Here is a 15,346-nt window from a genome sequence, read left to right as displayed (position 1 = left end):
GGGAAGCGTTGTATAACAAGCAGTTAGACAACGTTGAACATAAATCAGAGAAAATATATAAAAGGAAAAATAGGAAAATTGAACGTGATTTAGAACAATTTAGATTAAACAAAGTATATCTATGGAAAGATATTAAGAGAGTAAGTGAAGACAGTATAGGAAACAGACAAGGTAAAGGAGCAGGTAGGGGATGGAAAAACAAGCGGTATTATAACAAAGAAAATTTTCACAGGGATTTAGATCAGTACTCTCAGCCACCATGGAAAGGGAACTGGTATAAGGACAAGGGGCAAAGGAATTACACACATTATCCCACAAATAGACCAATATATTGAATGATACAAAGTTAGCACATATTAATGTTACTGAGACAATTCTAGATAATGTAGTGATTAGTAGTATGGGTAAATTTAATGAGTTCCAACTCCTATTCTCAGCGATTCATAGAATTTATAAATTCAAATGCCCTTGAACAACTAGTATGTTCCCCCACTAGAGGGGACAACATATTGGATTTAATCATCACAAATATGGGCACCCATTGTACCACACCCATTATCACTCCCTCCTTGGTCAGATCCGACCACAAACTGATAACCCTGGACATCCTGGTGCTATAATAGAGTCTCCGGCCGACATGGAGATCCTCCAGAAGGGCCTAAATGAAACTGATGCATGGTGTCAAAGCCATGGTCTCAAGCTAAATGCAAAAAAATGTGTAGTAATCCCCTTTGGAAAAAACAGAGTACCCGCAAACTACAACATAGGAGGTAATCCCCTGAAATCTGAAGAAGAAATAAGGGATCTAGGGACCCAAGTAGATAGTCAGCTTTCCTTTGACAACCATGTTGCCACAGTGGTTAGAAAATCCTTCTATGTGACCCATCTGATCACTAAAGGGTTCGCATCAAGATCTAAGGATGTAATGGTGCCCCTCTACTCTTCCCTCATCAGACCCATTATTGAGTACAATGCACCAATTGGAATGTACCTGGCTAAACAAGTTGGAGAGACCACAGAGGTACCTAACCAAGAGGATTACTGGCCTCAAACAGTTGCCCTATGCAGCATGATTGAAAAAGCTAAAACTGTTTTCTGTTGCATACCGCCTTCTCAGAGGCAATCTCTGTCTAACATACAGAGCCATGTCCAACCCAGAATTGTTGAACATGCTCCATCTTAGCAAAACCAAATCAACTCGAGCTACATGCTCTAGGGATATAAACCTCAACATAACAATGAATAGAACATGCTGGAGGGATAGATTCCCTTTGCAGAGACTTCCCTTACTATGGAACAGGGTCCCGATCTACATAAGACAGAGCCCCTCACTATCACTATTCAAGAGGAACCTTGATGAGTGGATGGGTAACAGAAAGTTCACACCAGGGATCACACTAACAGCACTACTAGATAGGGGCCAAGGGTACTAGCTGCTAGTACAAGGGTCTAGGGAACTACTAAAGGGGAGGTAAATACCGCACAACGTGGCTGGGCTAATATATGCCTTCAGGCAGATAGCCCAGTACCAACCTATGAACCTATGAACCTATAACTACACAAGTTTTAAAATAGAAAAAGAACACATTAAACTATTTTGAGGGGTATGAAGTTTATTCCTATGTCCAAGTTTGATATAGTGGATACACTAACAGAGATTAAGTTATTTATTAGGAAATTAAATTTGGCTATTTTTTTAAGAACAAAAGTATCCCAGTATTACCCAATAAGCTCATGAAAAAAAGCACATTCATACCACCTACACATCCTAGTATTGCTACATATGAGAAGGTGGTATCTAAAGAAGTATACAGCCTTATGCGGAATACCTCCAAAAGTAAAATAAAAAACAACTTAACTGAAGGGGAAATGGAGGTATTAAAACAGCTTAGATTGGACAGTAACACTAGGATTATGAAACCAGATAAGGGTGGGGTGATTGTGATTTATGATACTTATGAGTATATTAATAAGATATATGACATTTTACAACAGTCAGGCAATTATCAGAATGTGTCTCTTAATGAAATTCATATTGCCTACAGACGAATTGACATGTTCCTTGAAGAATATCTACTCGACGACAGGTTAACTCAGGATGAGTACAACTATATAAGGGTAGAATTTCCAAAATTAGCTACTATAGTGGGTATACCAAAGATACATAAGAATCTTAACAATCCTCCATTTAGACCTATTATTTCAGGAAGTCAGTCTAAAACTTTCATGATCAGTTCAGCAATAGATAAATGGTTAAAACATATATACGAGGCTGTACCCCATGTACTTAAAGATTCATGGGATTTTTTAGGCCGATTAAAAATTGAATTATGGAAAGAAGATCTGGCCTTCATAACCATTGATGTTGTGGACCTTTTTTCATGTTTTCCTAGAGTTGAAGGTTTAGACAGCTTCCATAATAGTATTTTGAAATATGCTAGGTTAACAGAAGATCGCATTAACTTTATAGTGGATTGTATGTCTATAGTGTTGGATAATAATTTTATATACTATGAGGGTGAGTACTACAAACAAACTAGGGGAGTAGCCATGGGGGCATCTTGTGCCTCAATATATGCCAATTTTCTTATGATTGATTGGGAAGAATGTCACCTATTTAACAGCAATGATTTCAGGTATATTAGGTTATACACAAGATTTTTGGATGACATATTTATTTTGTGAGATGGCCCCCTAGAGAATGTAGAACCATTCATCATGTATCTTAATGGCACAAGCTCCTACCTGAATTTTACCTACAGTATTAAGACGGAGGACATATCATACCTGGATACATTTATATCCAATACTTCTACAGGCTTTACATCAAACATTTTTAGAAAGGAAACGTTTAGTAACAGCTATTTAGAATATGGAAGTAACCATCCTAAAAAGTTAAAATGTAACATCTTTAAGGGACAATGTATCCGAGCAGCTAGGATGACTTCCTGCTACTGCTACACAGATATGATCCAGGAAATAGATTACATGAGTACTTTATTTGTAGAGAGAGGCTACCCCAAAGGTTTAATGGAAGATGTAGCTCATTATGTTATCAGTGAGTGGGGCAACAAATATAAACCTTTATTGGAGATAGGAATACCTCATGTAGACATTAATGCAAATGAAAGTAGTGTGCCCCAATATAATAGAGCTTGCATAGTAAAATATGGTCCTCTTGCAGACAAGGTGAAGAAACTGATATCAGATAATTGGAATATACTCAAGGTTGATGATGATATATCTCAAATTATTGATGATACACCGAAATTTGTCTACAGGATGGATAGAAATATTAAGAACAATTTGGAGGTATGTAATACACATTTAAGACAATCTAATATGAATGGACAGACACAAAAGTGTGGAGGATGTAATTATTGTAGTCATATTCTGGACATAGTATTATTCTGGAAAATGTTAACAGGATGAAAATTATTTTTTAAAAATGGTAATTGTAACACTAAACATATTATATATTTAGCAAAATGTATGGTGTGCCCTGAGTTCTATGTAGGAAAAACCGATAGAATTCCAAAAAATAGAATATATGATCATTTGTACTATATAAGGAGAAAAAATTCCAACAATGCCTTATGCAGACATATTGCAAATAAAGGTGACCATCATCATTTTAAGTTTGCTATATTAGATTAGGCATTCAATAATCCTAGGGGTAGGAACATCAAGACATTGTTAGGTGAAAAAGAAGTGAAATGGCAATTGCTCTTAGATGTTACTAGTTACCCAGGTTTGAATGACAGTGTACCTATCAAGCCAGTTTTATTAGTTAAGTTATAGAGCCCCTTGTCCATATATATTTTTACATGCACATATAAGTACGTTTTTATAAAAATTTTTTTATTAGTTTTTATAAATAATAAATATATTGAAAGGTTGAAGTGTTTATTTTTATGATGTAGTATTTGGTAATATGATATATAGTATTACTTTAAATTTTATATATGTAATTGTTGCTTGCTGATTGGCTCTGAATTTTTGGCACCAAACTTATGAGATATAAAATGTATTAGTGACATTTATTCAGTATTCTGATGAAGTTAACATTATGGTTGATGAAAGTGCTTAATCTATTATTTGAATTAAAATGTCATCTGATTGTTTTAGTCTGCTTTGCTTGTGGTGATTCCCTAGCATTTGTTTTCAAGCATTTCTGGACATTTTTCTGGTTTTCTTAGGTTGTATCCTATCTTAGTGAATGTAAAAGAGGCCATGGCTCAGAGAGACACAGCCTCTGACCTAACCATTGTGAAGCCTGCAATAGTTACAGAGGAGCACTACCTGCTTGGACAGTCTACTCCAGTCAGAGCTTTTGGAGGGACCCCATTCCAAATATTTTTTGCTAGGGTTCACCCTGACTGGGAGGGTGGAAAAGGAAGCCAGAAAGTAGGCGTGCTTGAGGATATCCTTGCAGATGTCCTGATAGGGAATGATTTTGATAATATAGTACTATGTGTGCATGCAGTTACATGCAGTCAGGCTTGGAGACAAGCATGTGAGTCTGGCATCCTGGGGGAGACCCAAACAGACCACACACTTTGCAGCAAGGACTGGTGAGGTGGTTACTTCAGGGAGGGATCTACCCTGTAGCAGTGAGACTGAAGGTGAGTCACGGCTGCTTGTGGGTACTGACATTCCCTTGGACAGAGTGACTGCAAGGGCAGAGGTGAGTAGTAGCACCCAGGCTGACAGTGAAACACTGCTGTTAGAGAATACCAGACTTCCTGTGGAAGGGGAGCTGGAAAGGGTTACTAAAAGATAGTTGAGATAGGCTCAGCTCTCAGATCCTACATTACAAGGCCTGAGAGAGGTACCTATTGAGGCACCTGATTTTCAAGGGAAGGAGGAATCTGTATACTGTGACAAAGGGTTACTCTATAGAGAGTGGACCCCTGGGGGAAGCCTAGAGGGTGAGAGAATACAGCAGTTGGTAGTGCCCAGAGCCTACCATCTGGCACTTCTAGCCATAGCCCATTATATTCCCTTTGCAGGTCGTATGGGCATAAAACATGTAAAGAGACTTATTTTGCAGAACTTTTATTGGCCTGAGATTTCCAGAGATGTAAGAGGGTACTGCAGGACCTGTGAGCAGTGCCGGTAGGAAGGCAGGAGACAAGGTGAAAGCTTCTTTGATGCTTTTGCCTGTCCAAGCAATGTGCACGTGCATGTTTTTATTATTTTATACTACTGTTTTAATACATTTTCTACAGTTTCAGTCTGGTGTCTTCTGCTTGTCACTTTGCTTGGATTTACATTAATTACTGGCAGATTTACTTTGGTGAAAGATTTTTTATGCTTTTGCCTGTGATTGAGGAGCCATTTCAGAGGGTAGGTATGGATTTTGTTGGGCCTTTGAGTACCCCAAGTTCCACAGGGAAAAAGTATATCCTAATGGTAGTAGATTATGCTACCAGATACTCTGAGGCAGTGGATCTGTCCTCCATTGAGGCAGAAAAGGTGGCAAATGTTTTGTTAGAGAGTTTCAGCAGGGTAGGTTTTCTAAAAGAAATACTGATTGACAGAGGTGCCAATTTCATGACAGACCTGCTTGCTTATCTGTGGGAGTACTGTGGGGTGAAGCACCTAAAGACTACCCCCTACCATCCCCAGGCTATTGGTCTTGTTGAGAGGTTAAACTCTACACTCAAGACTATGCTACTGGCATTTTCAGACTAGTTTAAGAGGGAGTGGGAAAAATATTTGCCCCATCTGTTGTTTTACAGAGAGGTAGCCCAGGAATCCACAGGTTTTTCACCCTTTGAGTTGTTGTATGGGCATAGGATAAGGGGACCTCTAGATTTGATTTGTGATGAGTGGAAGGGTGAGTATGAATCTCACAATGAGTCTGTTGTGGCATATCTCCTAAACCTCAGGACAAGGCTCAGGGAACTCTTGGGCTTGGCCCAGGAGATCCTGGCAGAAGCCAAGCAGCAGAAAACATCTGGTATGGCAGGAATGCTCAAGCTAGAGAGTATGCTGTAGGGCAGAAGTTAATGGTTCTCATTACTGTCAGACACAACAAGATGCTGGCAGCCTGGGAGGGAGCCTACAAGGTAGTAAGAAAGGTCAGTGATGTTAACTACATGGTATAACTGCTAAGCAGGAGGCAGGAGCACAAATTGTATCATGTTAACATGATGAAACCTTACCATGATAGGAATGCCTTTGTGCTGAGTATTTGCAGTGGATGTCAGGAGGAGTCTGAGGGGGATCTGGTGAGTGATCTCCTCAGTGAGACTCGGACTGACACCTCAGTGGGAGGGGTAGCAATGTTTCAGCAGCTATCCCCTACCCAGGTTTGAGAAATCTAAGCAGTGCTACAGGAGTTTGGGGGCATGTTCACTGGGAAACCAGGGTGCATTCACCTGGTGCAGCACCTTGTGGATACAGGACCCCAAAAGCCTATTAAGCAGGCCCTTTATAGGGTACCTGAGAGAGTCACACAGACTCTGAGGGAGGAGATACAGGAAATGTTGCAACTAGGGGTAATTCAGGATTCAAGCAGCCCCTGGGCCTCCCTAGTGGTGCTGGTACCAAAGAAGGATGGCAGCACAGGTTTTGAGTGGACTACAGGAAATTAGATAGTCACACAGAGTCAGAAGCTTACCCCATGCCTACGTCAGATGAAGCCCCAGAGCAGCTTTGTGGAACTAAGTATCTTACCACTATTGATCTTACCAAGGGTTACTGGCAGGTGCCCTTGACTCCTAGTACTAGAGAGAGGTCAGCCTTTGTGATTCCTTTTGGCTTGCATGAATTCACCTAGATGACCTTTGGAATGAAAAATGCCCCATCAACTTTCCAGAGGCTGGTAGATCATATCCTAGCAGGAGCAGGACATTTTGCCCTTGTTTACCTAGATGATATTGCCATCTACAGCCATTCCTGGCAAGATCACCATCAGCATGTCAGAGGTGCTGGGAGACTGCAGAGGGCAGGGCTGACCACTAAGCCCAGCATTTGTCAGGTGGGAATGGCAAAGGTCTCCTACCTGGGACATAGAGTGGGGAGTGGTAAGATCAGGCCAGAACCTGCCAAAGTAGAAGCCATTCAGGGATGGCCTGCCCCTGTTACCAAAAAGCAGGTGAGGGCATTCTTAGGGACAGCAGGGTACTACAGAAAGTTTGTCCCCAATTATAGTATGATAGCTGCTCCCCTCACAGACTTGACAAGGAAAAACAGGCCAGATAAGGTAGTGTGGACCCCAGCATGTGAGCAGGCATTCCAGATGCTTAAAGGAGCTTTGGGAGGACCTCCAGTGTTAGCCAGTTCAGATTACAGCAAAAATTTGTTTTGCATGTGGATGCTTCAAACCATGGGGTGGGGGCTGTACTTAGCCAGGTTTCCTCAAAAGGAGAAGAGCACCCAGTGGTATATCTCAGTCATAGGCTCCAACCCAGGGAGGAATGCTATGCAGCTGTAGAAAATGAATGCCTAGCCATAGTGTGGGCACTGCAGAAACTTCAGCCTTATCTGTATGGAAGGAAATTCACTTTAGTTACAGATCACAATCCCTTAACATGGCTACATCAAGGCAGCCAGCAAAATGCCAAGTTACTAAGGTGGAGACTAGGGTTGCAATCATATGATATGACAGTGCAGCACCACAGTGGGGTTAGCAATGACAATGCAGATGTGCTCTCAAGACAGGAAATGGGGTAAGGTATTTCCAGACAGGCTCAACCCTCTCAAGCAATATTTCGGAAGGGTCACTTAAAAAACTAGCTTGCGTTTTCGGGGGGGGGGGGGTTGTGGCACTGCCAGCTCAGCTATCTGGAATTTTGTAAATAATTCTATGTAATTTGAGAATATTGATATGATTTATACAGAACTGTATATTATGTACTGAGCTTCAAGAATGTAACCACAGGATACCCTGCTGGAACATAGAAGATTAGCTTACAAAACTTCAAGAAATAAGTTGAAATTAAATGCTTTATGGTGTGCTATAAAAGTTAGTTTCAATGCTGCAAGAAGACAGGATGTTTCGATCTAGAAGTTTTTTCTATTGTCTTGGTGAGAAGTTATTACTAAGTTTAAAATGTAAAGTGTTTTATTGCTACATGGCTTCCAAGCAGCAGTTCAGTTCTGAAAGATATGTATTTTTCAGAGAGATGCTAAAAATGATTGTACTTTCTGACAATGGGGGTAGCTTGGGTGACAAAAAGTGATGGCATCCAAGCTAACCCAGCTGTAATATTTGGTATTAATTTAAGAACTCTCTCATAGAGGAAGACTGTGCATTTTGCATCTTGTCTTGGACCTAGCAAGAACATCCAATCATCTGCACTTGCCTTGCTAATAGTAAATAACTAGGGTACAGTAATTTCTTTTAGATATATATATAGGAATATAGTAACTATTAGTTTAGATGTTTTCTGTATTTATTTGAAATAGTCCTGCAATGTTGTTTTAAAATATTTCCTGTGGTTCTGAACTCTGCATTTAGTGTGTTGATTGAATATTGTCTTGTTCTTATATTATTTATTATTAAATATATTTAAACCTATCTTTGTGGCTGATATTTGTGAGACATATTTAAGCTCTTAGAGTACGTGCATATGTATTTGGTGCCACTGTACAGGCCACCCCTAAATAACCTTGCTGTTGGTCAGACTACCATTTGGATAATAGTAACATTATACAGTAGTATTGGTCACCCATTGTAAGGGCCTTAAGTAGCTGATAAGTAGGGGTTGGTGCTACATTATAGTCTGGACAGAAGGGGGCATAGCTATTAAACCTGTGCCAGCCTTCCCCAGGAGTGTCTGTGCATTTACATATAAATCAAATCTCAAAGTGTGTGTGTGTGTGTGTGTGTGTGTGTGTGTGTGTGTGTGTGTGTGTGTGTGTGTGTGTGTGTGTGTGTGTGTGTGTGTGTGTGTGTGTGTGTGTGTGTGTGTGTGTGTGTGTGTGTGTGTGTGTGTGTGTGTGTGTGTGTGTGTGTGTGTGTGTGTGTGTGTGTGTGTGTGTGTCAGCTACTTGGGCAGGCACATGAAGATCTGGTTGGACAGAGAGGGTGCTGGAGGTCTTGGCTTGACCCCTCAGCTGAGATCTTAACCCTATAGCTGTGCCAGTGGGGAGTCTTATTGGGGATCTGGAGAAAGACGGAGAAACCAGCCCCAGACTGACTGTGATCTCTATGTGCTCATAAGGGAAATTGCACTTTACTGTGTGTGTACTTGTAACCCTCCCATTGTGTATGTCCCTCACTGTTGCCAGTGGTGAGGACTGAGGCTCCTTGATTACTGGGCCAGAGCAGGGGCATCACACCAACATTCCATTCAGTCCCAAATGCAGTCAACACTTACATTAGCTCCACCAATGATTCATAAACCACAAAGTCTTTCTCATCTTTTCGAAGACGAAACCTTTTTGGAATCCCATCTCTACCTTGTATTGACTTACACAACAATACCAAAGAAACAGCCTTCACCTTTGAATCCCTAAAGTTATGGCTTGATCAATCTCTAAACTTTCATTTCCACATAGACAAAGTGAGAACCAAAATAAACCCCTTCCTCTTCTGGGCCAAATTTTCTGTCTCAACCAGCCAGACCAGCCATCAACAAAGGTGTTCTCTCTCATCCCCAGAGTATGGACTTCCCATTTTCACATCCACCTCCAAGAAAAACACTACCATACTCTAGAAAATCTCCAATAGCATCTGCTGATTCATTAGAAACTCACCCCTTCATGAACACCACTGAAGCATCTCAGAAAAAGTCAAATGACTACCCATAAAACAAAGATCTAACCTACTGTTAGGATACCAACTCTACAAACTACTCCAGTTCCAGGTATTTACCCCTCTTGCAGCTAAACTTCGTAAAGGAAACCTCATCTACCTACAGGCCGTACCAACTCTTATTACCCCTAGAACCAAACACAACAGTACTATACATGCATTCTCCCCTCAGGCACCTACTCTTGGGCAAGATCTCCCTATGGACTTAAAGAAAATCAACACTTACTCCAAATTCAAAATACAACTCAAAAAGCACTTCTTCATCCAAGCCAAATGCTCCAGCTCCAACACAGGACATAACATCTAACGCAATACCCCTATCTCCTTTACACTTATCTTTTCTTCTTACAGAATTCATGGAGATTGACTCACTTTAAAAGCTAATGCAAATGCTGAACATTATACTCTGCTTGTTTACTATAATGCACACAAATAGTTTTTTCTGCGTAATTAATTTGAACTGTTATTGCTTGCATTTCTGCCTTTTTGTTTATGAAATGTTTTGTATTTTACCCCAGCTGAAACTAAAATTGGTCAGTATCAATCAGTTCACTACCATGATAAACAAATAAAATAAAATAAGTACTCAGCACACTCCAGTATCAATGGGAAATGCTGCAGACAACACCAAGCAGATCATTGTACTAAGAAGCACAATCATATTGAACCATGAAACCTTGCAAAGTGTTCTAATTTATCACAGTCTCCAACTCTTGCTCTCAAGCTCATTGTCCTTGGATGCCAGGAAGTACTGGACAAATGAGTCAGTGGGGCTGTACTTAAAAGCTGTGGCAAGACTGGGGGGGATGAATAATTTCTAACCTCCATTATACAGTCTTATTTCATATTACCCCTTTCTTCATTCATGGACTTCCAGGTATCTCCTGCACTTGCTGTACAAGGTTACAATTTTTTTGTCCATTTATTTCTCATATCTTGTTAAAGTCAATGTTTCCATAAAATCACATAAAACTGTTGAACTTCGTCAAAATGCTCAACAAAAAATAAAATAAATAATGTCAGGCATCTTCTTAGAGATGATATTTTTCACACACCATCTCATTCATAGCTATTTCTGAAACTTTATTGTTACTTATTTAATGATTTATTAAATTGCTTAAGTGGAATAATACATGCAGATCTTTTTCAGCCACCTCCCAATTAACAAGGTCAAAAGTAGGATTACATTTGAGGATAACTTAGAGGAGCCAATAAACATCATGTTTTGATAGCTGGAAGGAAATCAGAATGCTTTATGGTAAACCACATGGATGTAGGGGGAGCATGCAAAACTTACAGTTGTTTTAGCTTTCTCTAATACACTTTCTCCAAACCTTATCACCAGTCCAGTCCAAGTATTTTCTAGCTTTGTGTTTCTGCTCACCCACCTATTTTGTATGTGACTCTGAAACTGAAATATTCCTCCAATGCATTTACAAGTGAAACTGTTTATGTTAGTATTTTCTTCTTTTAGTGAGGTGAACCATTTTTCTGTCCAGCTTTACCTTCCTCTACGCAGTACACACGCGCACGCACACACACACACACACACACACACACACACACACACACACACACACACACACACACACACACACACACACACACACACACACACAAAGATACGCACGCACCTCATGTTTCATTTCTCTGGGATTATTTTGCTCCTATGTGTGACTGCCACAAGCAGTCCTCTGTCATACTGCTGAAATGATTACATTTATTGATCAGAAATTATCTCACATCACAATATCTGATATATATTTTTTCTTTATTCTACTCAACTATTTTTTGTAATTGTATTTATTAGAAACTATAACCCTCAAGTCAGTAAGAGAAACAAAAGAAAATATAGTACTTCTCATTCACTTTTCTAGTTAAGCACTTCTGAAACAGTTGCTAGAGTGGTTCACAAAAATCAGTGGTTAACTATACCAGTTTTGGATTGAAAACCCTGTTGACTCAGCAACAGTAACCAACTACTATGGGAGTGTGAACAACTAACACTGTAACCAGACAATAGGCGTAAACCTGCCATTACTAATATTACTGGTCTACTAGTGCAATGCATGATAGGGAATGCCTGTTCCCATAATGAGATGTGTATCTACTATGGAACTAAGACTATCATTAGGAAATGTTTTGCACTTTGTACTAGTGTCTCTTAGGCAGGTGTTTGTCTCACATAATGTATAGTGATTCTGTCATAATCTAGTGCAGGGTTACCTGAAGGTGTGGGGCCCTATTTGGTCAAATAGGTCCATCTGGCCTAAGAGTGGCCCTGCTGATAAGCATTCACTCATTTACCTGATTATAAATAATATCCTGCATAAATTCCCAACCATAGAATGTTTCCCTATTGCAATAAGTAATAACTCAGCAATAAGTGCCAATGTCTGATTTCGAGCACACGTTTCCTTACAACATCATCAGTTCTAGGACCCTTCTTGAACACAAGGAAACAGAACTTGTTATTGAACTGCATAACAAATTTGACAAGCATTACCCTAGAACCCAACCTTTCAGATACTTTAAATCTATTCAATGTACATCTTACTACACAAAAGAACAAATTATTTCCTAAAACCAAGAAAAGAGTTGTGACAAGGCTTGCCATTGGATATATACCAATCTAAGAAACATTTTTAAACAAAGTTATAAAGTGTGGCAACAATGGAAAAGAAACAGAACAATAAAATCCTAAAAGATTGTCAAACATTTCTTGCTCATAAACATGATATCTATATGATAAACAACAGTCAGTGAGTTCTGACTATAATTGTTATAGGTACATCATCAGAATAGTAACTTAGAATGATGATATCACTACTTGCACAGATGCAGAACCCCTAAACTGACTGTTCTCAAAAAAAATCCAAAGGCTGCATTTCAGACGTTACCCTTACAAACCATAAATAACTCCTATAATTTATAGGATTCAAATGAATTTCAAGGCAATTTAGTCTCACAGCCATAATCACCTTATTAGTAGCCAAACCTAGGCTGCACCCCCTTTTTTCTAGTATTGCTAAGCCAGTTTATACCAGGTGAATTTTATGGGTACCCTTCCAGTCATCCAGGTTTCATTTGAATGGTGAAAATGTATCGTATGACTTGACTTGCAGTCTGCTCCAGATAGGACTATGTGAAGGATCTGGCTCTCCATAATGTTTTATTTTTTGCTCATAAAGATTTTAAGTCCCTGGTTTTGGTATTAGTCTAATTATTTGATTTGTGGAGATACAAAGGTACTGGACAACTAATATATATTGGCATGGAAAGCTAGACATAGATCACCCCTCAAGAGTTTATATGACCTTGAATACAGGGCCAGTGCTTCCAGACTGTCTTGCTAGGTCAGGTTCTTCAAGATGGTGGTTATATCTGTTAGGAACCTTTGGGGTTTTTCTATATGTTTTATATGTCTAGTGAGTCACATAATAATAGAGGTATTGTACCCAACAACAACTGGCTTTATGAATGCTGAATATAAGGAAACAATGACCTTTTTTAGATCTGAATGATCTTCCCTTTGCAATTAGCTGCACTAAGTAGAAGGATTTTCTGACTACTGTTGTCATGATGCTTAAAACAGAGGGGACTCTCAACCCATTTTCCCTAGTCCCTAACTACATTTTAATTTTGTAGTGGGCTATTATAAATACTCTGTCTTGATGGGAGAGGGTTGTCAACTAAATGAGATGATATTGCACTTTTGAACATTTGATTTGTAACCATTTTTGGCACATCCGGTGTTTACAAGAGTGAGTTCTTGATAGAATGTTTGGGAATCGGGGGGGGGGGGTTGACAATAATTACCAGTTTTCAGTCATTTGCAAACTTAGTTAGGCAGAGGTCTTTGCTCCTGTCCTGAAGATCATTAAAGTAAGTGTCAAAAAAAAGGGGTCCCAGCTGTGGAGTGTGGGCTGCACATTGATTACCTCCATCCTTTCTGATGAGGCATCTGCCACTTGCAATGTCTGGTCTGTCTTTTAGCCAGTTTGTTATCCATCTTACCACATAGGGATGTACATTTAAAGCATTTAACTTAATTACAGTATCCACATGGGATTTAATGTCTAATGCCTTGGCCACATCTAAATAAGGAGTGCAAACAACATGACTATTGTTAACCATTTATATGACCCTCTGAAATAATTTTGTCAGATTTATTACGCAAGATCTTCAGTCTAGCAAGAGTTTTGATATTGTTGTTTATGAGTTAAGTTATAATACGTTCCCTAGCTGTACACATGAAGCTTATCAGGTTGACGGGTATATTATTATAGTGGTCTGAGGTAGGGCCACCCTTATACAGGGGCATCATCAGACTGGTGCCCCAAATTTCAGGGACAAAACCTGAAGCTAAAATTAGATTAAAAACATTTTATAGGTTCATAGGTGTATGCTAGGTCAATGGCCCTAGAGCCTTTACAAGCCTAGCCCATAGGATTACCCTGGCATCATGCCACCTGACCTTGTTTCCAGTGCCTTTGTTGAGTAGAGCCACTGGAGTGATCCCCGGGGTGAATTTTCTATTTCCTATCTACTCATTAAGATTTCTCTTGAAGAGGGCCAGTGAGCTGCTCTGTTTGACATGTATGGGAAGTCTATTCCATAGCATGGGCAGTCGCTGGGTTATAAACCTGTCCCTCCTGCACATTCTGCTGATTGTGGTAATGAGGTTGAGGTCTCTGGAGCATGTGGTGCAGAGGGGTTGGGATTTCTTTAGCTGTAACATTTCTAACAGACCTGGGTCAGACATGGCTTTATAAGTCAAGAAGAGATCACCTCTAAGTAGGAAATATCAGACAGAGAATAGTTGGAGTTTTTTGAGTCTGTCCATATAGGACAAGTGTTTAAGGCCTAGGATTCTCATTGTGAGGTACTTTTGCTTCCTTTCTAGTTGTTGCAGGTTTCTAGTGAGGTACATGCCAAATGGGGCATTGTACTTGATGATTGGCTTAATGAGGGAAGGGTAGAGGGAGACAATGACCTCTTTCTTCCTGGATGCAAAACTCTTAGCAATGAGATGTGCCACATAGAAGGTCTTTCTGACCACAGTGGCAGTGTGGTGGTCAAAAGAGAGGTTGCTGTTGACCTGTGTTCCCAGATCTCTTATAACACCTTCTGTGTTCAGTGGACTACCATCAATGTGGTAGTTCATGGAAAGTGCATTTTTCCCAAAGGGGATGACGACACATTTTTTGGTACTGAACTTAAGGCCATGGTTCTGACACCAGTCATTGGTCTCATTGAGGCCTTTCTGTAAGATGTCAACATCACTTCGGGAATTAATTATGGCTCTCGACTTGCAATTGTCTGCGAACTTTGTTAGCCAGAGTCCCTTTGTGTTGGACTGGACTTCTGAGAAGTAGATACCAAACAGGAGAGGACCCAGGACCAATTCCTGTTGGACTCCACTCATGACTGGTCGGCAGTCTGACTTGGAGTCAGCTACTTTCACAGTGTGGGTTCTATCTATGAGACAGTTTGCAACCCACCTAGTGATATAGGGGTTGATGCCTAGCTTAGTGAGTTTTTCTATGATTCCTGAGTGGGGAATGGTATCAAAGG

This window comes from Protopterus annectens, chromosome 5.part0 (assembly GCF_019279795.1).
Source record: "Protopterus annectens isolate FY-2018-M chromosome 5.part0, PAN1.0, whole genome shotgun sequence".
NCBI lineage: Eukaryota > Metazoa > Chordata > Ceratodontiformes > Protopteridae > Protopterus > Protopterus annectens.
The sequence above is the reverse complement of the archived record's forward strand: the minus strand, read 5'-3'. Positions refer to the sequence as shown.